Below are 25,064 nucleotides of genomic sequence, written 5' to 3'. Positions count from 1 at the left end.
GGCATGCTGCCTCTCACCTCCCTGATAAACTCTGGTGACTTCCTGTCAGATGGTAAATCCTCACTTTGTGGTATTTGCACAAAGTGCAGACAACACTGCAGTCAAAAGATGTAATAATAGTACTGATACCGTGGAGACACAAGCTGCGCGGCAGTAGCTGTGTGCCTGTCGAAGTGTATTTCTTTGATGTAACTGAAAGCAACCCACTGCCAACCAGTCAAGTAGCACATCACTTTCATTTGTCTGCTGCCATGCTGCTACAGATGCGCGATTGGAAAGTGTTGCATTCAGTTACATTAAGGGAGTTATACTGAACAGGTGCATAGATACTGCCATGTGGCTCATGTCGCCACAGCTGCTGCACTGTAATTGCATCTAAACTGTGCAATCATTTGACTGTCTGTTGAGTGTGTGTTAATGGCTCTGATACAGAGAAGACTAAGCAAGTCATTTTAAATCACAGTAAAGGACCAGATCACAAGCAAAGGTGTATGAAACATTTTATAGGAAGTTTGGCAGCATGATTTTAAAATAGACTAGGTACTTGAAGACTTGAGTATGGTACGACAAAAAGATTAGTCATTTTAAATTAATAAAGGCTTGCTCATTACTCAAATTGTCACTGTTGCTCAGCATCACATTGTCGCTTATGAACTGCCATTTCAGTATAGCCATGGAGCTGTGGTTGTGTAATCATCAAGCATTTGTCAGGGAAATATTTTTTAAAAGTGGTGATCGTTCCATTGCATCTCATTGCCAATTCTGCCAGCATTTCAGCTTGTGTTGAAGAAGATCTGTTCTGCCCCATAACACACTATTGTCACGGGGAATAAATTGTATGAGAAGCAGGTTCAGCTCTGAAATAAAAGTCAACTTGTTGTCCATCATCAGTCCAAACATCAGAAAACACTGACAACTAACACACTCTGTGGAAACTAGTCTACACTGCAGCAGTGGGGTTTGCTGCTGTACATAGAAAATGTCACTTAACAATGGTTGACTTCTTCGCATACACGTGCCAGCACATAATGTTCTCGACAAGAAAAGCTTTAAAGAAATCTAGTTGCAATGTATGTGTTAACAGGATGCAAAAATGATTTCAAGTTTCAGATCTGCCTGACTACAAAATAAATGACAGTCATTGAATGAATAATTCCATGTATTATCATATTTATGTACAAATATATATGTTTCACGCGTACACTCTCTAGTAGCCAGTTTTATGTTTTCTCCCTGACCTGTTACCGAATAGACACAAACATGTTTTTGGTTAGACTGCTTGCACAGCACTTCGCAGATATTCACTTCAGCCGTATGGTCTCAGTTACAGTCGAATAGTACGCCACATGGATTTTAGTTATTTGAAATAAAGCAGGAGCTTAGCACTGACTCCCCTTTGATTCCCGATTGCAATCTCGCTTACAGATCTTTTGCATGCAAAATCTCTCCCTTCTAATTGGCTGAATTCCAATGTACCCAATCAGCTTTCAGTTTTGATCTACACCAGCCCATGTTTTCTGTCTTGAACCAATCATGTTACCAAATTATTTTGGACAAAATGTTGAATAACATGTTTCAGGCAAGCAAATAAAAGAAAATTAATCCCATGAAGAACATTTTACAAGGGCTGTCCAGAAAGTAACAATATGGAGAAACCAAATTTTATTATATATGTTTTAAAAGTACACTCTTAAGCTATATTTCTACATAAGTGCCATTCAAATGGAGGCAAGTACACTCTTAAGCTATATTTCTACATAATTTCCATTCAAATGGAGGCACTTATCACACTGTGGCACAAGTTTTTCAATACCATCTCTATAGAAATCTTCCCCCTACAATTGAAACTACTGGTTTATAATGGTATATGGTTTGGCATCATTATCAAAGGGTTGTGTTGCAAGCGATGTTGCTGGGAAGAGGTGGTAGTCACTCGGTGCCAAATCCGGGCTGTATGGTGGATGATCAGACACCTCCCATCCAAAGCCCATAGGTGCTCTGTCATACAATTGGGCATGTGTGACGTGTGGTGTCGTGAGAAAACAAAAGTTATGCACCAGTTTTTCCACGAAGCTTGTTTTGTATCACCCACCTAATTTTTCAGTGTTTGACAATACCTCTCTGAGTTAATTGTTGTGCGCCACATTCGTGGAAATCAATGAGAATCACTCCCTTAGACTCCCATAACACAGTAGCCATGATCTTTCTTGCAGACAATGTTTGGAAAAACTTCCTTGGTTTCTTGGGAGAATTTGTGTGTCCTCATTCCAATGACTGCCTTTTTGTTTCACAGTTAACATGTTTCACCCAGTTGTCGCCCCTGTTTCAATACGACAGTAACTTTGTTACCATTTTTCTGATATCCTTCAAGGAAGGTCAGTGCTGCACTGAGTCTGTTTTCCCAGTCTTTCATTAGTGTTTTGGAAACCCATCTAACACAAAATTTGTTGTAACCAAACTTCTCTGCCACTGTTCCATGCGACAAACTCCTTGAAATTTGGGGAAGTGTCGTGAAAGTTCCGTAATCATTAAATGACAAATTTCATGAATTATGTTGTTGATTTTCATCACCAGTTCTTCAGTCATAAGGCTAGGCCATCCAGTGCGTTCCTCATCATGAACATTAGTAAGGAAATTTTTTAAATCAATGCTACATTGGCTCACTCAGCTTTCACTCATTATTTCTTTTCCAGAGACATCACAGAGGTCATGATAAATTTCAATTGGTTTGCAGTTTTTTGTCAACAAAAACTTAATCACAGGATGCTTGTAACAAGTGCCTGGATTCTCTATTACAGTGCAAATTTAAACACATCACAGAAAGCAAAGCAGCAGAGACATAGACACCGCTGGATGTGTGTTAGTATAGGAACATTATGGCACCGAGATGGCGGCTGTAGCCCCATCCACTGCCCTGATAGACAAACATGTCTGTTACTTTCTGGATAGTCCTTGTATAATTAAAAAGTACCATGAACTGGCTTCTTACATTTCACAATTACCCTGATGTATGTACTCATATATTCACAGTCTCACACTCTTATACACGTAGTTACTTACAATTGCAAAGATTCACAAATCATATACCATATTTAGTCCATCAGTCACTCAGACATTAAAACAAATGAAAGTATCATTTAACATAGATCATAGTGCCAGTAAAATGAAAATTATTATGTAAACTATTTTACAGAAATTGTTTTACTATGTTATTGAAAGGCTAGATACGTCATCAAACTTGTTCACTGACTTTTACGTAATAAATATGGTGCTTTACGTTATCTCGTTTATTTCAAAAAGCACTGTTGATATGAGGCTGAAATTAATATGGGAATAAACTATTAAAACAAAAAAAATTGTACAAAGTTTTATTGCCTCTGACACGGAAAAAATGTGATTTAACTTGTAATAGTGAATGTATTGTTTCATCTCTCGTAAGTTAGCAACATCACTTGGTTAAGTAACTGGGTGGCTCATGTGTGAGCATCTCTCACGATGAAGCTATAATTCATCATGTGTATGAAGCTAGGTATTGTCTGATTCTACACTGATGAGCCAAAACGTTGTGACTGGGCAGTTTGCTGGTAAGTTTTTGGAGGTATATGGCATTAGACATCTATGCACAGGTCATGTCTTTGTCATAAATAACAGGCTGCTGATTTGCATGTGCAGTGATGGTGCCCGATAGCCAGAGATGTTCATAAGGATTTACATCACGTGAATTTGGTCATCACGATATCAACCTGAATTAGTTATAATGCTCCATAAACAAGTTTAGCACGGTTCTGGCTCTGAGACATGAATAATTGTACTGCTGAAAGGTGGCGTAGCCATCAGGTAAGACATCAAGCGGGAAGGGATGCAAGTGGTTTGCAGCTATCAGCGTGTCTTCCATTAGTGCCACAGATCCCATGCAAGTGCAGGAGAAAATTCCCATAGCATAATACTGCTTGCACCAACCTGCAGTCGTGACATGCTGCACGTTTCGAGCTGCCATTCACCACAATGATGGCATTTGTGGAGACAATCAGCGACCAAGTGTAGCAAAACGATTGACCCAAAGAGCCGACATGAAGGTCATAATTGACTATGTCATTCAGTCAACATGTGAACATGTAGGAGTGGTCTGCTGTGAAGATCCATGTTCAACAGTGTACGATGAATGGTGTGCCCCGAAACATTGTATGTATGTGTGCCAGCGTTGCGCTCTTTTTGGAGAGATGCCACATATCAGCTATCTTACTTTACAGAGCAGACAAGCCTCTGAACTGCATGTTATGTGAAGAGCCATGGATTCCAACCATTTAGCACCTAGTGGTAGTTCCCCTGTCCTTCTACCTCCTTCCGTAGATTTCATAACAGTAGTATGTGAACATGTGACCAGCTTCGGTATTTTTTAGATATTCATTCATAGGCTCTGCGTAATAATAATAATAATAATAATAACTCATTTGGAGTAGTGAAATGGAGTAACACAGACCTAGAAGCACTCAATACACTTACACGATCACAATGCCACAAATATAGAATACATCACATACATTCAGCAACTGAAAGATTCACATTAAGCAGAAAGGAAGGAGGAAGGGGATTTATCGACATAAAAAACCTACATTATGGACAGGTAGACAATTTAAGAAAATTCTTTATAGAACAAGCAGAAACTAGCAAAATACACAAAGCAATCACTCATATAAATACATCGGCTACACCACTGCAATTTCATAACCACTTCTACAACCCTTTAGATCACATAACATCAACAGATACGAAGAAAGTAAATTGGAAAAGGAAAACACTACATGGCAAGCACCTGTATCATCTAACACAGCCACACATCGATCAAGACGCATCCAACACATGGCTAAGAAAAGGCAATATATACAGTGAGACGGAAGGAGTCATGATTGCAATACAGGATCAAACAATAAACACCAGATATTACAGCAAGCATATTATTAAAGATCCCAATACCACAACAGATAAATGCAGACTTTGCAAACAACAAATAGAAACAGTAGATCACATCACAAGCGGATGTACAATACTAGCAAATACAGAATACCCCACAAGACATGACAATGTAGCAAAAATAATACATCAGCAACTTGCCATACAACGTAAACTAATAAAACAACACGTTCCCACATACAAGTATGGACCACAAAATGTACTGGAGAATGATGAATACAAATTATACTGGAACTGAACCATTATAACAGATAAAACAACACCACATAACAAAGCTGACATCATACTCACCAATAAAAAGAAGAAATTAACACAACTAATCGAAATATCCATACCCAATACAACAAATATACAGAAGAAAAGCCGGCCGCTGGTGGCCGAGCGGTTCTGGCGCTACAGTCTGGAACCGTGCGACCGCTACGGTCGCAGGTTCGAATCCTGCCTCGGGCATGGATGTGTGTGTTGTCCTTAGGTTAGTTAGGTTTAAGTAGTTCTAAGTTCTAGGGGACTTATGATCTCAGCAGTTGAGTCCCATAGTGCTCAGAGCCATTTGAACCATTTTGAACAGAAGAAAACAGGAGAAAAAATTGAAAAAAACGTCCAACTGGCTGAGGAAGTCAAAGACATGTGGCATCAGGATAAAGTTGACATCATACCAATTATACTATCAACTACAGGAGTCATACCACACAATATCCACCAGTACATCAATGCAATACGGCTACATCCAAACATATATATACAGCTACAGAAATCTGTAATTATTGATACATGTTCAATTACCCGAAAGTTCCTGAATGCAATGTAACATATACCGTACAGTCAAAAGGAAGTCATGCTTGATCAAGGTCCGTGTCGCTTTCCATTTTTAACCAGACATAATGTCTGAGACAGGAAAGAATAATAATAATAATAATAATAATAATAATCTGTCCTGTGTCAAAGTCTCTCATCTCAATGGATTTTCCCATTTCATATCTTCACCAGGGTGATCCCCTGTTGGTGTCTGCTCTGTTTACAATTTATTGTTACCACATCATGTGCCCACAATGTCACCAGGTGACATCTAAAGTCATGGTAGGCATTGGTCATAATGTTTTGGCTCATCAGTGTATATGGGCAGTGTACGTTGCACCACACCGCACCATATCAAACACACTTGTGATTCTTAATTTTTTTACACAAATTTTATAATTTACATAAACAGCTTACATATTACAAACTTATCCAGTTTCAAAAGAAAACAAAATAAACTAAATTACAGATTTTTTACTCTGGATTTGGTAGCCATAAAACTAACAAAGTCAACTATTTTTCAAAAATTTTTTGTTATGGAAATCTGTACAAAAAACCATACTGTGCACAAAAATTTTTCTTAATATGTATATATAATCACCAAAAGGCAGTAGGAGGACACATGTACAAAAGGTGTTACATTTACAAGCTTTCAGACTCAGAGGGTCCTTCTTCTGGCAGAAGGATGGAAGAGGAAGAAAGAGGGGTGAAGAAAAAGGAATGGGGAGGTTTAGGAAAAGCGCAAAGTTCGGAAGAGTCACCCAGAACCCTGGGTCGGGGGAGACTTACCGGACAAGATGAGAAGCAAAGAAACTCTACACCTTTTCTTAAACCTCACCACTCCTTTTCCTTCATCCATTTCCTTCCCCTTCAGCCCTTCTGCCAGAAGGAGCCACTGGTTCCGTAAGCATGCAAACTGTAATACTTCTGTATGTGTGTTCTCCTGCAGCCACTAACTGAGTAGGTTTTTTATCTATATAATTACACTATGTTTTCATTGATATATACATAAATTCTTGAATCTATTTTAAAAAGTCCTACATTTTACTAGACTTTTTACATATCTCTTCGCTGTGGTGAGTGTCCCTGAAAATTAAATTACTATGCTTCAAGAAATCCCTTCACTTATCCTAGCTTCCCTATCCCCAGCTCTGTGAAGCTGTTCATATAGGAACACTCTCATCTGTAAACTGTTGTTATCAAACTGTCCTCTCCCTACACATCTCCCCCCCCCCCCCCCCCCCCCTTCTTGCACTCTCTCTCTCTCTCTCTCTCTGTCATGCTTTACTCCAGTTCAGTGGATGCTGAATGAATCCAACAAATTAATTAACATGTTGTCACTGATGCTTAGAGCCCTCTGTTCCCCCCCCCCCCCCCCCCCTCATTAATCCTAACAACAATAATAATAATTTTTCAAGTATTGTAAACATTGTACAGCTTTCTGTCATCTCAACTTCTCCCTAAATAATGGAAAATTTTGAACTGTTGCAGTGTCATTACACCATCAGATTTTTGGTACACGTGAAGGAAATGTTTGTTCTCCCTGAACAAAATGGTTTAATTGCATTTACCTTATCATAGTAACATATTTTGTTTTTTTCTGACAGATCATGAGAAAATATTGTGAATGGTGGTTTCAAAAGCATTAACTTTCAGATTAAATTTCCTTTTAAGCAAGATGAATTATGTTATATGTGAGAATGTGTGTTGAATTTTTAAATCACAGAGAGTTTGATTCACATTCAAAAGTTAACATGTTGAGGACCAACCACAGAAAAATTTCATGTTCAGGAGACCTGCCATTTATGCCATTATTTAAAATTTTACTGGCACATTTGTGTTTGATATGCCTTAAAGAGTAAAAAACACTGGAAAAGATCAAGCTTCTAGTTTATTTTTCATACTTGTTTTAGTTTTTTCATAAATTACAAATTATGCAATAATAATGGCAGAAAGTATGATTATCCTTCAAAAAAGAGTGAGGCGAGTCCTTGAGTAGTTTAACACATAAGTGTCTTTTCTATGGAAAAGTCAAAATGCTCAATGCAACATGTACGAGTATTCAACTAGGTAAACCCTGAAATGTTCAATCACAGCAGTGAAATTTATAATCATGCATGTTAGAAATATTCAGCTGCTGCAATTTAAGCTGTGATCTTAGGATACTGCCTAACCACACCCTCAGAAAAAAAAAGCAGAAAATTTTTGATGACCAATATTATACCTGAAAGCTTAGTGCTTCATCATGGATAAGTAAAGGTGTGGATTTGGGGAATTCTTGTAAATTTCATGCAGCTAAGGCTGGAAGATACTAGTCAAGGGACTGACTGTGACATTGGATAGCAGGCATGGGCAGTGTTGATATATAGCACAAGATTCTGCAAGGCAAGTTTACGACAGTGCTCGAAGGCAAGAAGGCATGGCCTGGTGGGCACTGTATACAAGTGTGAAATAATCAGGGCAGCACAGGACACTAACGTACTGTGAGGAACCCATACATTGCAGTTACAACAGTGCCTAATGATCTGTGTGTAGGGGCTGAAGCGGGCTGAGGAAAGCTGATGTAGTAATCATTAAAGAGAACTCCACTTATACACTGGCATTACATCAGAGGTGTAGGGAAAAGACGTATGAATAAGTGAGCCGGGAGGCTCAAGTGGGGGGCAGTAGTGTCGCCATTTTGTGCATGTCTAGAACTAGAGAGAATGATGATTGTTTAAGTTGTAGGCCAACCATGACAACATTTTGATAATTGATATCAGCTGTTAAGTGGCCTGCTGCAATTGCCAACAACAACCTCTGCTGCACGGATGCGCCATAACTGTAGTGGTGCATACTGCACCTTGGAGCTGCACTGGTGCTAGAAGCAAGAGAGCTGCTAGCCTCTGCTTTCTGGGTGACATCATCTGGTGGACTGCAAGCTGCCATCCGCATGAGTGGGGCCAGGGAGCGAACTCTCATTTCTGCCTGCCAAGTATAGACAGAGCTGTCTGCAGCCATTTACCGAGCTGCCCTGGACAGACGGCTGGAGCTGTTAAGGCATACTGTGACAATGGCAGTTGGCTGTTTCACTTCGGCGCTCTACATGGGGTCAACGAATTGTGCTTGAGGGAGCAGCCAGGCATGTCCCGGGATACCAATGCAGCTAGAAAGCATCGCTGCCACTTAGCTGTGGCCTGAGTGAGAGCACCAGGTGCCCAGGTGCCGACACAGTGGATTCTGGCATTGGCACTGACCCACGCGTGAATGCCGCTTGGCGCCATCACAGGATCAGCGGAAGACCTGCTGTGTACCTACTATGTGATAAAGTCAGTGACACACTTGCTGGTGTTTCTCTGCACACTTTGATATGAGTCACCTCTCCTCCCAAACCATGCCTCTCAGTGTGTGTGTGTGTGTGTGTGTGTGTGTGTGTGTGTGTGTGTGTGTCTCATCTATTTTTGACAAAGGCATCTACATCTGCATGGTTACTCAGCAAACCAGACTTAAGTGCCTGGCAGAGGGTTCATCGAACCATTTTCATACTACTTCTCTACCATTCCACTCTCGAACGGCGCGTGGGAAAAAGGAACACCTAAATCTTTCCGTTAGAGCTCTGATTTCTCTTATTTTATTATGATGATCATTTCTCTCTACATAGGTGGGTGTCAACAAAATATTTTCGCATTCGAAAGAGAAAGTTGGTGATTGAAATTTTGTAAATAAATTTAAGTTGCTCGTAATTGTAATTCCTAGGTATTTAGTCAAATTGACAGCCCTTGGATTTGTGCAATTTATCATATATCCAAAATTTATCAGATTTCTTTTAATACCCATGTGGATGACCTCGCACTTTTCTTTGTTTAGTGTCAATTGCCACTTTTCGCACCACACAGAAAGTCTCTCTAGATCATTTTGTAATTGGAATTGATTGTCTGATGATTTTACTAGACGGTAAATTAAAGCATCATCTGCAAACAGTCTAAGGGGGCTGCTCAGATTATCACCTAGATCATTTATGTAAATCAGGAACAACAGAGGACCTACCTTGCGGAACGCCAGATATGACTTCTGTTCTACTCGATGATTTACCATCTATCACTATGAACTGTGACCTCTCTAAGAGGAAATCATGAATCCACTCACACAACTGAGACGATACTCCATATGCACGCAATTTGATTAATAGTCACTTGTGAGGAACGGTATCAAAAGCCTTCTGGAAATCTAGGAATACGGAATCGATCCGAGATCCCTTGTCGACAGCACTTATTGCTTCATGGTAATAAAGAGCTAGCTGTGTTGCACAACAACAATAATTTCTGAGTCCGTGTTGGTTATGTATCAATAAGTCATTTTCATCAAGGTGATTCATGTGATGTTCGAGTACAGTATATACTCCAAAATCCTACTGCAAATTGAGGTCAGTGATATGGGTCTGTAATTCAATGGGTTACTCCTATTTCCTTTCTTGAATATTGGTGTGACCTGTGCTACTTTCCAGTCTTTTAGAACAGACCTTTCGTCAAGTGAGCGGTTGTATATGATTGCTGAGAAAGGTGCTATTGTCTCTGCATACTCTGAAAGGAACCTGATTGGTGTACCATCTGGACCGGAAGACTTGCCTTTATTAAGTGATTTGAGTTGTTTCGCAACACCTAAGATATCTACTTTTATGTCACTCATGCTAACAGCTGCTATGGTTTCGAATTCTGGAATATTTACTTCATCTTCTGCCGTGAAGGAATTATGGAAATTCCATGAAACATAGCCAGTCTTGGGGATTTTGCGTTCTCCTGAATTTGGCATGCTTTTTTCGTTGCTTCTGCAACAGTGTTCTGATGTGTTTTGTGTACCATGGTGGATCAGTCCCGTCTCTTATTAACTTATGCAGTATGAATCTATGTATTGCTGTCGATACTGTATCTTTGAATTTGAGCCATATCTGGTATACACTTACACAATTAGCTTGGAAGGAATGGAGACACTCTCTTAGGAAGGTATCAAGCGAACTTTTATCTGCTGTTTTGAATAGATATATTTTGCATTAATTTTTTGGTTTTGGTTGATATGGTTTTGAGCCTCACTACAATGACCTTGTTTTCACTAATACCTGTATCCATCATGACACTCTCTATTAAATCAGGATTATTTGTGGCTAAGAGGTCAAGTGTGTTTTTGCAACCATTTACAATTTGTGTGGGCTCATGAACTAATTGTTCAAAGTAATTCTCAGAGAGAGCATTTAGTACAATTTCAGAAGATGTTTTCTGTCTATCACTGGCTTTGAACATGTATTTTCGCCAACAAATTGAGGGTAGATTGAAGTCTCCACCAATTATAACTGTGTGAGTGGGGTACTTATTTGTAATGAGATTCAAGTTTTCTTTGAGCAGTTCAGTTATTATATCATCTGAGTCGGGGGGTCGGTAGAAGGAGCCAATTATTAGTTTGGTACGGCTGTTGAATATAACCTCTACCCATAGTAATTTGCAGGAACAATCTATTCCAACTTCACTACAAGATAAACTACTACCAACAGACACAAACACACCACCACCTACTTTATTTAATATATCCTTTCTGAATACAGTTTGTGCCTCTGTGAAAATTTCAGCAGAATTTATCTGTGGCTTTAGCCAGTTTTCTGTTCCTATTACGATTTCAGCTTCAGTGCTTTCTATCAGTGCCTGAAGCTCTGGTACTTTTCCAACACAACTACGACAATTTACAACTACAATACCAACTGTTGTTAGTCAAAATCCTATAGTGTGACAGTCTTTTTGTTGTGCCTATCCACAACTCCCCCCCCCCCCCCCCCCCCCCCCCCCCCCCCATGAACCATGGACCTTGCTGTTGGTGGGGAGGCTTGCGTGCCTCAGCGATACAGATAGCCATAACGTAGGTTCAACCACAACGGAGGGGTATCTGTTGAGAGGCCAGACAAACGTGTGGTTCCTGAAGAGGGGCAGCAGCCTTTTCAGTAGTTGCAAGGGCAACAGTCTGGATGATTGACTGATATGGCCTTGTAACAATAACCAAAACGGCCTTGTTGTGCTGGTACTGCGAATGGCTGAAAGCAAGGGGAAACTACGGCCGTAATTTTTCCCGAGGGCATGCAGCTTTACTGTATGATTAAATGATGATGGCGTCCTCTTGGGTAAAATATTCCGGAGGTAAAGTAGTCCCCCATTCGGATCTCCAGGCGGGGACTACTCAAGAGGATGTCGTTATCAGGAGAAAGAAAACTGGTGTTCTACGGATCGGAGTGTGGAATGTCAGATCCCTTAATCAGGCAGGTAGGTTAGAAAATTTAAAAAGGGAAATGGATAGGTTAAAGTTAGATATAGTGGGAATTAGTGAAGTTCGGTGGCAGGAGGAACAAGACTTCTGGTCAGGTGACTACAGGGTTATAAACACAAAGTCAAATAGGGGTAATGCAGGAGTAGGTTTAATAATGAATAGGAAAATAGGAATGCAGGTAAGCTACTACAAACAGCATAGTGAACGCATTATTGTGGCCAAGATAGATATGAAGCCCACACCTACTACAGTAGTACAAGTTTATATGCCAACTAGCTCTGCAATTGACGAAGAAATTGAAGAAATGCATGATGAAATAAAAGAAATTATTCAGATAGTGAAAGGAGACGAAAATTTAATAGTCATGGGTGACTGGAATTCGAGTGTAGGAAAAGGGAGAGAAGGAAACGTAGTAGGTGAATATGGATTGGGGCTAAGAAATGAAAGAGGAAGCCGCCTGGTAGAATTTTGCACAGAGCACAACTTAATCATAGCTAACACTTGGTTTAAGAATCATGATAGAAGGTTGTATACGTGGAAGAACCCTGGAGATACTAAAAGGTATCAGATAGATTATATAATGGTAAGACAGAGATTTAGGAACCAGGTTTTAAATTGTAAGACATTTCCAGGGGCAGATGTGGGCTCTGACCACAATCTATTGGTTATGACCTGTAGATTAAAATAGAAGAAACTACAAGAACGTGGGAATTTAAGGAGATGGGACCTGGATAAACTGAATGAACCAGAGGTTGTACAGAGTTTCAGGGAGAGCATAAGGGAACAATTGACAGGAATGGGGGAAAGAAATACAGTAGAAGAAGAATGGGTAGCTTTGAGGGATGAAGTAGTGAAGGCAGCAGAAGATCAAGTAGGTAAAAAGACGAGGGCTAGTAGAAATCCTTGGGTAACAGAAGAAATATTGAATTTAATTGATGAAAGGAGAAAGTATAAAAATGCAGTAAATGAAGCAGGCAAAAACGGAATACAAACGTCTCAAAAATGAGATCGACAGGAAGTGCAAAATGGCTAAGCAGGGATGGCTAGAGGACAAATGTAAGGATGTAGAGGCTTATCTCATTAGGGGTAAGATAGATACTGCCTACAGGAAAATTAAAGAGACCTTTGGAGATAAGAGAAACACTTGTATGAACATCAAGAGCTCAGATGGAAACCCAGTTCTAAGCAAAGAAGGGAAAGCAGAAAGGTGGAAGGAGTATATAGAGGGTCTATACAAGGGCGATGTACTTGAGGACAATATTATGGAAATGGAAGAGGATGTCGATGAAGATGAAATGGGAGATACGATACTGCGTGAAGAGTTTGACAGCGCACTGAAAGACCTGAGTCGAAACAAGGCCCCCGGAGTAGACAACATTCCATTGGAACTAATGACGGCCTTGGGAGAGCCAGTCCTGACAAAACTCTACCATCTGGTCAGCAAGATGTATGAAACAGGCGAAATACCCTCAGACTTCAAGAAGAATATAAGAATTCCAATCCCAAAGAAAGCAGGTGTTGACAGATGTGAAAATTACCGAACAATCAGTTTAATAAGCCACAGCTGCAAAATATTAACACCTTACGACTTATCTTAGAAGAAAGATTAAGGAAAGGCAAACCTACGTTTCTAGCATTTGTAGACTTAGAGAAAGCTTTTGACAATGTTGACTGGAATACTCTCTTTCAAATTCTAAAGGTGGCAGGGGTAAAATACAGGGAGCAAAAGGCTATTTACAATTTGTACAGAAACCAGATGGCAGAGTCGAGGGACATGAAAGGGGAGCAGTGGTTGGGAAGGGAGTAAGACAGGGTTGTAGCCTCTCCCCGATGTTATTCAATCTGTATATTGAGCAAGCAGTGAAGGAAACAAAAGAAAAATTCGGAGTAGGTATTAAAATCCATGGAGAAGAAATAAAAACTTTGAGATTCGCCGATGACATTGTAATTCTGTCAGAGACAGCAAAGGACTTGGAAGAGCAGTTGAACGGAATGGATGGTGTCTTGAAGGGAGGATATAAGATGAACATCAACAAAAGCAAAACGAGGATAATGGAATGTAGTCGAATTAAGTGGGGTGATGCTGAGGGTATTAGATTAGGAAATGAGACACTTAAAGTAGTAAAGGAGTTTTGCTATTTGGGGACCAAAATAACTGATGATGGTCGAAGTAGAGAGGATATAAAATGTAGACTGGCAATGGCAAGGAAAGCGTTTCTGAAGAAGAGAAATTTGTTAACATCCAGTATTGATTTAAGTGTCAGGAAGCCATTTCTGAAAGTATTCGTATGGAGTGTAGCCATGTATGGAAGTGAAACATGGACAATAAATAGTTTGAACAAGAAGAGAATAGAAGCTTTCGAAATGTGGTGCTACAGAAGAATGCTGAAGATTAGATGGGTAGATCACATAACTAATGAGGAAGTATTGAATAGGATTGGGGAGAAGAGAAGTTTGTGGCACAACTTGACCAGAAGAAGGGATCGGTTGGTAGGACATGTTCTGAGGCATCAAGGGATCACCAATTTAGTATTGGAGGGCAGCGTGGAGGGTAAAAATCGTAGAGGGAGACCAAGAGATGAATACACTAAGCAGATTCAGAAGGATGTAGGTTGCAGTAGGTACTGGGAGATGAAGAAGCTTGCACAGGATAGAGTAGCATGGGGAGCTGCATCAAACCAGTCTCGGGACTGAAGACCACAACAACAACAACATCCACAACTCAGCATCTCCACCATATCATGAGTAGCAACTTTCCTTTTCATAATAAAAAAAATATTGGGAACAGCAGATGAAGAGGAAGTGTAGGAGTTAAATAGCACAGATGTTCAGGTTCAGCAGATGGCAATTTCTGTGAAGGATGCCATAGAGTGACACACAACTTGGTTATTGAACTTAGAACAAGAGGTGTTGAATAACATGAGACTATTACGCAATTTAGCAGCAGAGCTAACTTGTTGTGGTAATGAAACGAAGAAGGTGCTGAATAACTATTGGGAGAAAATACAGAAACAGTTGAATGGGTTGGACAATAAACTGAATGTAGCGAGGTTGCTGCATAGGCTAGCACACCAACTTGGGGATGCTAGGAGTGAAGTGGTGATTTTACAGGTGATGTTTCGTGTGGTGAACAGACAACTTAGTTCCATATTGGTCACAGTGAAAGAATTCATGATGGGATTGCGGTAGGCAGAAAGGCAGTTTCCAACGGAGTTACAGCATGTAGCCAAAGTGTCGCAGGAGAACCTGGCACTGTTCTTCCATGTAGCTAGGGTGGAGGTAGAAACAGGTGGAACCAGGGTGCATATAGTGATCCATGTACAGAAATGGGCTGAGGAAGGCTGACAATGTAATTATTAAAAAATACTCCACGTGTCCCCTCCAAAGGAACTACATCAGAAACATAGGGGAAAACATGTAAATAAGCGATCCTGGAGGCTCAAATGAGGGGCAGTTGTGTCGCCGTTTTGTGTGCCTCTAGAACTGGAGAGAATGAAGATTGTTTAAGTTGCAGGCCAACCACAACAAACTTCTGGTGATGGATATCGGTGGCCAAATCGCTCGCTGAAACTACAACCAATCTCCACTGCATGGATGTGCCATAGCTGTGATGGTCTGGGTCACATCTTGGAGCTGCAATGGCGTGATGAGCAAGAGGGCTGCTACCGTATTTACTCGAATCTAAGCCCCACTCGAATCTAAGCCGCACCTTAAAAATGAGACTCTAAATCAAGGAAAAAACAATTTCACGAATCTAAGCCGCACCTGAAATTTGCGACTCGAAATTCAAGAAGAGAGGAAAGTTTTAGGCCGCACCTCCAAATCGAAACAAAGTTGGTCCATTGTAATATGAGACACAATTTAGGTCGAATGAATGAGGATACAGCTTTAGTAGTTTGGTTCGAGTCGTAAGCTTAGCAGTTAAGCTTTATCAGGTAGCCATTGCTATGCGTCAGGCGCTCCGTCTGTATTTATACGGGTACCCTTCCTTTTTCACGTGCTTCATCTGGTTTGAATTGATTGCTTATTTTTCTTTGATCTGATAAATGCCGTTCTCTTTGTTATAGGTGTTTACGTCACTCTGAGCTGAAAATCCATTACTATACTGTGTCAAGCATTGTTTGTCGCATTCTGATAATCAGTGTTTACGGCCTGTCGCCGATTGCGGCATGGCTTGCTTTTGTGCACGCTACCGCCGCTTACATATATATAAGAAAGAGAGGGATCGTCTCATTAGCGAAACAATGGGGAGAGACTGCTGTTTGTTGTTACTTACACTGCTGCTTTCTTTGATAATGATCAACAAGAACCAAATAATATATGGCGTATGATAGAAGATGTAATGAGCAATAGTTTAGTGAAAATTTTTCTCCGTTTGAAAATCTTTGCAGACGCCTCTTTAGTACATTACATTCTGCACAGAGATTAGAGTCATCTTAGATTTAAAAATCTAGTCAATTGCCGTGCTTCATTTCTGACTGTATCACTTGTTCCTTGACAAGGCGTAAAACGCTCTCCATTGCTGTTGGATTAACTTTCCTACATAGTGACATTTGTTTGAGTACAAAAGCCTTTTAGTGTTAAAATTTGTACATCATGGTCTGATAGGCCATTTACCCTTTTACTAACCCCTCAAGGAACTCCTTGAAAAATAAACAGCTAATCTGTCTCCTGGTAAAGAAAGCCGAATTAATTAAGTGGTGCTCTGATATACCAATAATGTCAGAGTCAACATCTTTAAGCAGTTCAGTTGTTGTTGTTGTGGTCTTCAGTCCTGAGACTAGTTTGATGCAGCTCTCCATGCTACTCTATCCTGTGCAAGCTTTTTCATCTCCCAGTACCTACTGCAACCTACATCCTTCTGAATCTGCTTAGTGTATTCATCTCTTGGTCTCCCTCTACGATTTTTACCCTCCACGCTGCCCTCCAATACTAAATTGGTGATCCCTTGATGCCTCAGAACATGTCCTACCAACTGATCCCTTCTTCTGGTCAAGTTGTGCCACAAACTTCTCTTCTCCCCAATCCTATTCAATACTTCCTCATTAGTTATGTGATCTACCCATCTAATCTTCAGCATTCTTCTGTAGCACCACATTTCGAAAGCTTCTATTCTCTTCTTGTTCAAACTATTTATTGTCCATGTTTCACTTCCATACATGGCTACACTCCATACGAATACTTTCAGAAATGACTTCCTGACACTTAAATCAATACTGGATGTTAACAAATTTCTCTTCTTCAGAAACGCTTTCCTTGCCATTGCCAGCCTACATTTTATATCCTCTCTACTTCGACCATCATCAGTTATTTTGCTCCCCAAATAGCAAAACTCCTTTACTACTTTAAGTGCCTCATTTCCTAATCTAATTCCCTCTGCATCACCCAACTTAATTAGACTACATTCCATTATCCATTATCCAAGCAGTTCAGTAACTTATCTAAAATACCTCTTATATTTTGATGAAATATGTTAATTCCTTCTCTGCTTGGGAACATGACATCCTCTGAAGGTGAGCGCCTAGTTAGAGGGCCTTCCTTTATGCAGATATAATCTAAAAAAGGTGCAGCTCTAACACCAACTACTACAGGAATTTTTCCATAAGTGACCCCACCACACTATTACCTATAAGCTTTGCTAGCCTCCCCTTCCCACACCTATAGAGGTGCGGGTCATGCCTAGTGAATAATACGAATATAAATATGACATGATACGTATATTCTTCTGGGTTTGCTGTTGTCTCTCTCTTGTTTCGTAGTTAATTAGGCAGACAGGATTTAAATGAGATAGCGGCAAACACAAAAGAATACATGGCAAAATGTTTATATTCGTATTATTCTTATTGTGAAGAGAATACTGCATGTCATTCACAGTTCATAAAAGTTCCTATTAGCAACCATCTCTTCTCATAGGTAGGAAAAAATTCAGAATGTAGAGTTGGCCATATTGACGAACATCCCAAACAGTCTTGCCAGTTGGATTTTCGTAGTACATTGAAATGCTGCTACATTCGAAGATGAACAATACGGAATTTGTATTTACTTAGTTAGATAATGTATGAAAATGCAGTGGTCGAAACTCGGGGCGGAGAAAAAAAGCTCGTCTTCCACCTTCTTTTTTAAATTTATTTACTGACGCAGAGGTTTTGGCATCAGCATTTATCTTTATGCCTGCAAAGCATGCCTGTGTAGTGCTACATATATTCGATGGCAGAAGTTAGTTGTGGCGGCACCTATCAACATTTTTTCAGAACTTCCGCTTACTTTGCACTCGATTCTAAGCCGCAGGCAATTTTTTGCATTACAAAACCCGGAAAAAAAGTGCGGTTTAGATTCGAGTAAATACGGTAGTCACTGTTCTCTGGGTGACTTCGTCTGGCAGACTGCAAGCTACCATCCACAGGGTTGGGACCGGGGCGTGAACTCTTGGCCTCCCAGGTACAGAGCTATGTGCGGTGATTGACCAAGCTGCCCTGGATGGATGGCCGAAGCTGCTAAGGCTCACTATGATGACAGTGATCGGCTGTTTCCCTTGGGCACTCTGCATGGGTTCCATAAGTTGCAGTTGAGGGAGCAGCCAGCCAAGTACCGGGCTTCTGGCACAGCCAACACATGCGGCAGCCCCATAGCTGCGGCGTGAATAGGAGCGCTACATCTGCAAGGCTGGGGGGCCAGTCGCTGAAGCAGTGGATTTTGGCATTGGCATCGGTGCTGACCCACGCGCACACACCACACAGCACCATCAGCAGAGGGCCCGCTGTGTGCCTTCAATGCAATAAAGTCAGTGACACACTTGCCGATGTTCTCTGCAAGCTTTGGTGTGAGTTGCCCCCCTCTACCAAACCATACCTCTCTGTCCTTCTGCATATTAAAACCCCTGAGCTTGGGGGGTTATAACATTAGCTTTTCTTGTGGCTATACTGCATGTATTCTAATTTAAACCATTAACTTTGTGTATTTGTGTGTTTGCGCTACTTAACAGTGATGTTGTTATTGGCTGACTACATCACGTGTTGTATGCTCTGAATATCTGCTGCCATTGGCTGCAAGATCATGTGATGTAAGCTATGTGTGGCTGACAAGATGCATTGTATAGTGCAATCACACTTCCAGTGCTTCAGAAGTTGTTATTGTTGTGGTCTTCAGTCCTGAGACTGGTTTGATGCAGCTCTCCATGCTACTCTATCCTGTGCAAGGTCCTTCACCTCCCAGTAGCTACTGCAATCTACATCCTTCTGAATCTTTTTAGTGTATTCATCTCTTGGTCTCCCTCTACGATTCTTACCCTTCGTGCTGCCCTACAATACTAAATTGGTGATCACTTGATGCCTCAGACTATGTCCTACCAACCGATCCCCTCTTCTAGTCCAGTTGTGCCACAAACTTCTCTTCTCCCCAATCCTATTCAATACTTCCTCATTAGTTATGTGATCTACCCATCTCATCTTCAGCATTCTTCTGTAGCACCACATTTCCAAAGCTTCTATTCTCTTCTTGTCCAAACTATTTATCGTCCATGTTTCACTTCCATACATGGATACACTCCATACAAATACTTTCAGAAACGATGTCCTGACACTTAAATCTATACTCAATGTTAACAAATTTCTCTTCTTCAGAAACACCAGTCTACATTTTATATCCTCTCTACTTCAACCATCATTAGTTATTTTGCTCCCAAATAGCAAAACTCATTTACTACTTTAAGTGTCTCATTTCCTAATCTAATACCCTCAGCATCACCCAATTTAATTCAACTACACTCCATTATCCTCGTTTTGCTTTTGTTGATGTTCATCGTATATCTTCCTTTCAATACACTGTCCATTCCGTTCAGCTGCTCTTCCAGGTCCTTTGCTGTCTCTGACAGAATTACAATGTCATCGGCAAACCTCAAAGTTTTTATTTCATCTTCATGGATTTTAATTCCTACTCCGAATTTTTCTTTTGTTTCCTTTACTGCTTGCTCAATATACAGATTGAATAACATTGGGGAGAGGCTACAACCCTGTCTTACTCCCTTCCCAACCACTGCTTCCCTTTCATGTCCCTCGACTCTTATAACTGCCATCTGGTTTCTGTACAAATTGTAAATAGCCTTTCGCTCCCTGTATTTTACCCCTGCCACCTTTAGAATTTGAAAGAGAGTATTCCAGTCAACATTGTCAAAAGCTTTCTCTAAGTCTACAAATGCTAGAAACGTAGGTTTGCCTTTCCTTACTATATCTTCTAAGATAAGTCGTAGGATCAGTATTGCCTCACGTGTTCCAACATTTCTACGGAATCCAAACTGATCTTTTCCAAGGTCGACTTCTACTAGTTTACCATTCATCTGTAAATAATTCGTGTTAGTATTTTGCAGCCATGGCTTATTAAACTGATAGTTTGGTAATTTTCACATCTGTCAACACCTGCTTTCTTTGGGATTGGAATTATTATATTTTTCTTGAAGTCCGAAGGTATTTCCCCTGTCTCATAGATCTTACTCACCAGATGGTAGAGTTTTGTCAAGACTGGCTCTCCCAAGGCTATCAGTAGTTCTAATGGAATGGTGTCTAGTCCCGGGGCCTTGTTTCGACTTAGGTCTTTCAGTGCTCTGTCAAACTTCATGCAGTATCGTATCCCCCATTTCATCTTCATCTTCATCTACATCCTCTTCCTTTTCCCTAATATTGTCCTCAAGTACATTGCCCATGTATAGACCCTCTATATACTCCTTCCACCTATCTGCTTTCCCTTCTTTGCTTAAAACTGGGTTTCCATCTGAGCTGTTGATATTCATGCAAGTGGTTCTCTTTTCTCCTAAGGTCTCTTTAATTTTCCTATAGGCAGTATATATCTTACCCCTAGTGAAATACGCCTCTGCATCCTTACATTTGTCCTCTAGCCATCCCTGCTTAGCCGTTTTGCACTTCCTGTTGATCTCATTTTTGAGATGTTTGTATTCCTTTTTGCCTGCTTCATTTACTGCATTTTTGTCTTTTCTCCTTTCATCAATTAAATTCAGTATCTCTTTTGTTACCCAAGGATTTCTATTAGCCCTTGTCTTTTTACCTGCTTGATCCTCTGGTGCCTTCACTATTTCATCTTTCAAAGCTACCCATTCTTCTTCTACTGTATTCCCCCCCCCCCCCCCCCCATTCTTGTCAATTGTTCCCTAAAGCTCTCCCTGAAACTCTCTACAACCTCTGGTTCTTTCAGTTTATCCAGGTCCCATCTCCTTAAATTCCCACCTTTTTGCAGTTTCTTCTGTTTTAATATACAGTTCATAACCAATAGATTGTGGTTGGAGTCCACATCCGCCCCTGGAAATGTCTTACAATTTAAAACCTGGTTCCTAAACCTCTGTCTTACCATTATATAATCTATCTGAAACCTTTCAGTATCTCCAGACTTCTTCCATGTATACAGCCTTCTTTTATGATTCTTGAACCAAGTGTTAGCTATGATTCATTTATGCTCTGTTCAAAATTCTACCAGGCGGCTTCCTCTTTCATTCCTTACCCCCATTCCATATTCACCTACTACGTTTCCTTCTCTTCCTTTTCCTACTATCGAATTCCAGTCACCCATGACTACTAAATCTTCATCTCCCTTCACAATCTTAATAATTTATTTTATCTCATCATACATTTCATCAATCTCTTTGTCATCTGTGGAGCTAGTCGGCATAAAAACTTGTACTACTGTGGTAGTCATGGGCTTTGTGTCTATCTTGGCCACAATAATGCATTCACTATGCTGTTCGTAGTAGCTTACTCGCATTCCTATTTTTTTTATTCATTGTTAAACCTACTCCTGCATTACCCCTATTTGATTTTGTATTTATAACCTTGTATTCACTTGACCAGAAGTCTCCTTCCTCCTGCCACCGAACTTCACTAATTCCCACTATATCTAACTTTAACCTATCCATTTCCCTTTTTAAATTTTCTAACCTACCTGCCCGATTAAGGTATCTGACTTTCCACACTCTGACCCGTAGAATGCCAGTTTTCTTTCTCCTGATAACAACGTCCTCCTGAGCAGTCCCTGCCCGGAGATCTGAATGGGGGATTATTTTACCTTCAGAATATTTTACCCAAGAGGACGCTGTCATCATTTAACCATACAGTAAAGCTGCATGCCCTCGGGAAAAATTATGTCTGTAATTTCCCCTTGCTTTCAGCCGTTTGCAGTACCAGCACAGAAAGACCGATTTGGTCATAAGGATTTACATCACATGAATTTGGTCATCACAATATCAACCTGAATTCGTTATAATGCTCCATAAACAAGTTTAGCACGGTTCTGGCTCTGAGACATGGATAATTGTACTGCTGAAAGGTGGCGTAGCCATCATGGAAGATATCAAGCAGGAAGGGATGCAGGTGGTTTGCAGCTGTCAGCGTGTCTTCCATTAGTGCCACAGATCCCATGCAAGCGCAGGAGAAAATTCCCATAGCATAATACTGCTTGCACCAACCTGCAATCGTGACATGCTGCACGTTTCGAGCTGCCATTCACCACAATGATGGCATTTGTGGAGACAATCAGCGACCAAGTGTAGCAAAACAATTGACCCAAAGAGCCGACATGAAGGTCGTAATTGACTATGTCATTCGGTCAACATGTGAACATGTAGGAGTGGTCTGCTGTGGAGATCCATGTTCAACAGTGTACGATGAACGGTGTGCCCCGAAACATTGTATGTATGTGTGCCAGCGTTGCGCTCTTTTTGGAGAGATGCCACATATCAGCTATCTTACTTTACAGAGCAGACAAGCCTCTGAACTGCATGTTATGTGAAGAGCCATGGATTCCAACCATTTAGCACCTAGTGGTAGTTCCCCTGTCCTTCTACCTCCTTCCGTAGATTTTGTAACAGTAGTATGTGAACATGTGACCAGGTTCGGTATTTTTTAGATATTCATTCATAGGCTCTGCGTAATAATAATAATAGTAATAATAATAATAATAATAATAATAATTTATCGACATAAAAAACCTACATTGTGGACAGGTAGGCAATTTAAGAAAATTCTTTATAGAACGAGCAGAAACTAGCAAAATACACAGTTTCATAACCACTTCTACAACCCTTTAGATCATATAACATCAACAGATACGAAGAAAGTAAATTGGAAAAAGAAAACACTACATGGCAAGCACCCGTATCATCTAACACAGCCACACATCGATCAAGACACATCCAACAGATGGCTAAGAAAAGGCAATATATACAGTGAGATGGAAGGATTCATGATTGCAATACAGGATCAAACAATAAACACCAGATAATACAGCAAGCATATTATTAAAGATCCCAATACCACAACAGATAAATGCAGACTTTGCAAACAACAAATAGAAACAGTAGATCACATCACAAGCGGATGTACAATACTAGCAAATACAGAATACCCCAGAAGACATGACAATGTAGCAAAAATAATACATCAACAACTTGCCATACAACATAAACTAATAAAACAACATGTTCCCACAAAATGTACTGGAGAATGATGAATACAAATTATACTGGAACTGAACCATTATAACAGATAAAACAACACCACATAACAAAGCTGACATCATACTCACCAATAAAAAGAAGAAATTAACACAACTAATCGAAATATCCATACCCAATACAACAAATATACAGAAGAAAACAGGAGAAAAAATTGAAAAAAAAAAGTCCAACTGGCTGAGGAAGTCAAATACATGTGGCATCATGATAAAGTTGACATCATACCAATTATACTATCAACTACAGAGTAGAGGAAGAGACAGTGGTATAGGGCGGTCTTCTCCTGCTTGGCGATGCCATGTTCCTGTCACATTCCCTTGCTGCCTGTCCTTCCTTTATCCACCACCTATCCACCTTTTCTCTCCTTCAACATTTTCTTCCCCACCCCCCTCTTCCTTGTTCCTTTCATCCACTCCACCTGGCACAGCAGGCCTCACTCCTATCAATCTCTCTCTCTCTTTCTGTCTTTCTCTCTTGCTCTGTGTGTGTGTGACTTCGTTTTTTAGCTCTGAGAAAAGATGTTTGAGACCTAGCTATAGATACAATTTTCTCTCTCTCTTTCTGTCTTTCTCTCTTGCTCTGTGTGTGTGTGTGTGTGTGTGTGTGACCTCGTTTTTTAGTTCTGAGAAAAGACGTTTGAGACCTAGCTATAGATACAATTTTATGTAAATGGAAGTTGGGGTTACAATAGAATTCTGGTGGGATGACATAGCCACAGTAGTTTTGCTCTCTCTCTCTCCTTATTTCCCATACACCAAGGTTGTGGGTCACAGTATTAATTAAGCCTTGAACAGTCTTGTTCTCTTTGGGTTTCTTTGTATTTGTAGATGCCCAGTGTGGATGAGCTCCATGGTGGCAGGGTAGAGTTGAGGCAGTGGGCAATAATCAGAATAATGACCAGTGGGTGCTCAAGGAAACATAATTAATTGTCATACACTTTTATTAGCACACAAATTACAACACTTGCAGTGATGCTCTGTGGCAGCAACCTGCCATTCCGCCCACCCCACCCAGTTGGGCCCTGACAGCAGTGAGTGCAGCGGTGCCGATGTCACAGTGGCCAGTGGCCGGCTTGGCATCAGCGGCTGAGCAGGAATGCTGACAATACGGAGCCCACAGAAGCATGTGTACCATCTGGGCACAGCTCTGCAACTCAGGTCATGATATGGCGGTAGGTGCGGTGTCCCACTGTGATTTTTGTAGCTTTATACAGCCTTCAGCAATGGTGTTTGCCTTTACACGTGAAGGTATGCTGTAGGTGGTAAAGCAGCTGGCTGTGCCTGGAGATGGCCCACCAGCTAGAATGTGCCAAGTCCACAGCAGGCCTGTCAATGATGGAGAAACTAGGTCTTGTGGTGGCTGTTTACAGAAACATGTCGCCTGGTGTAGTCTCTCCTCATAGATGGTGCTGCCAGACTGAGATGTCTTTGGCTAAAAATGAGGATATTTCTACAAGTTTGGCATCTTCTTGTTTTGCTGAAGCACTGCTTCCAACCATGTACAC

The 25,064-nt window shown here is 40.6% G+C and overlaps 1 protein-coding gene across 4 annotated transcripts in view; it reads left to right on the top strand.

Annotated features, from left to right (window-relative positions):
• Window positions 1–25,064, top strand: part of LOC124612713 (E3 ubiquitin-protein ligase CCNB1IP1-like) — a 198,190-nt gene that overhangs the window by 28,282 nt on the left and 144,844 nt on the right. The gene's annotated exons all lie outside the window — the stretch shown is intronic.

Source organism: Schistocerca americana, chromosome 1, assembly GCF_021461395.2.
Source record: "Schistocerca americana isolate TAMUIC-IGC-003095 chromosome 1, iqSchAmer2.1, whole genome shotgun sequence".
NCBI classification, from domain to species: domain Eukaryota; kingdom Metazoa; phylum Arthropoda; class Insecta; order Orthoptera; family Acrididae; genus Schistocerca; species Schistocerca americana.
This window is presented reverse-complemented; position numbering and strand designations above follow the sequence as displayed.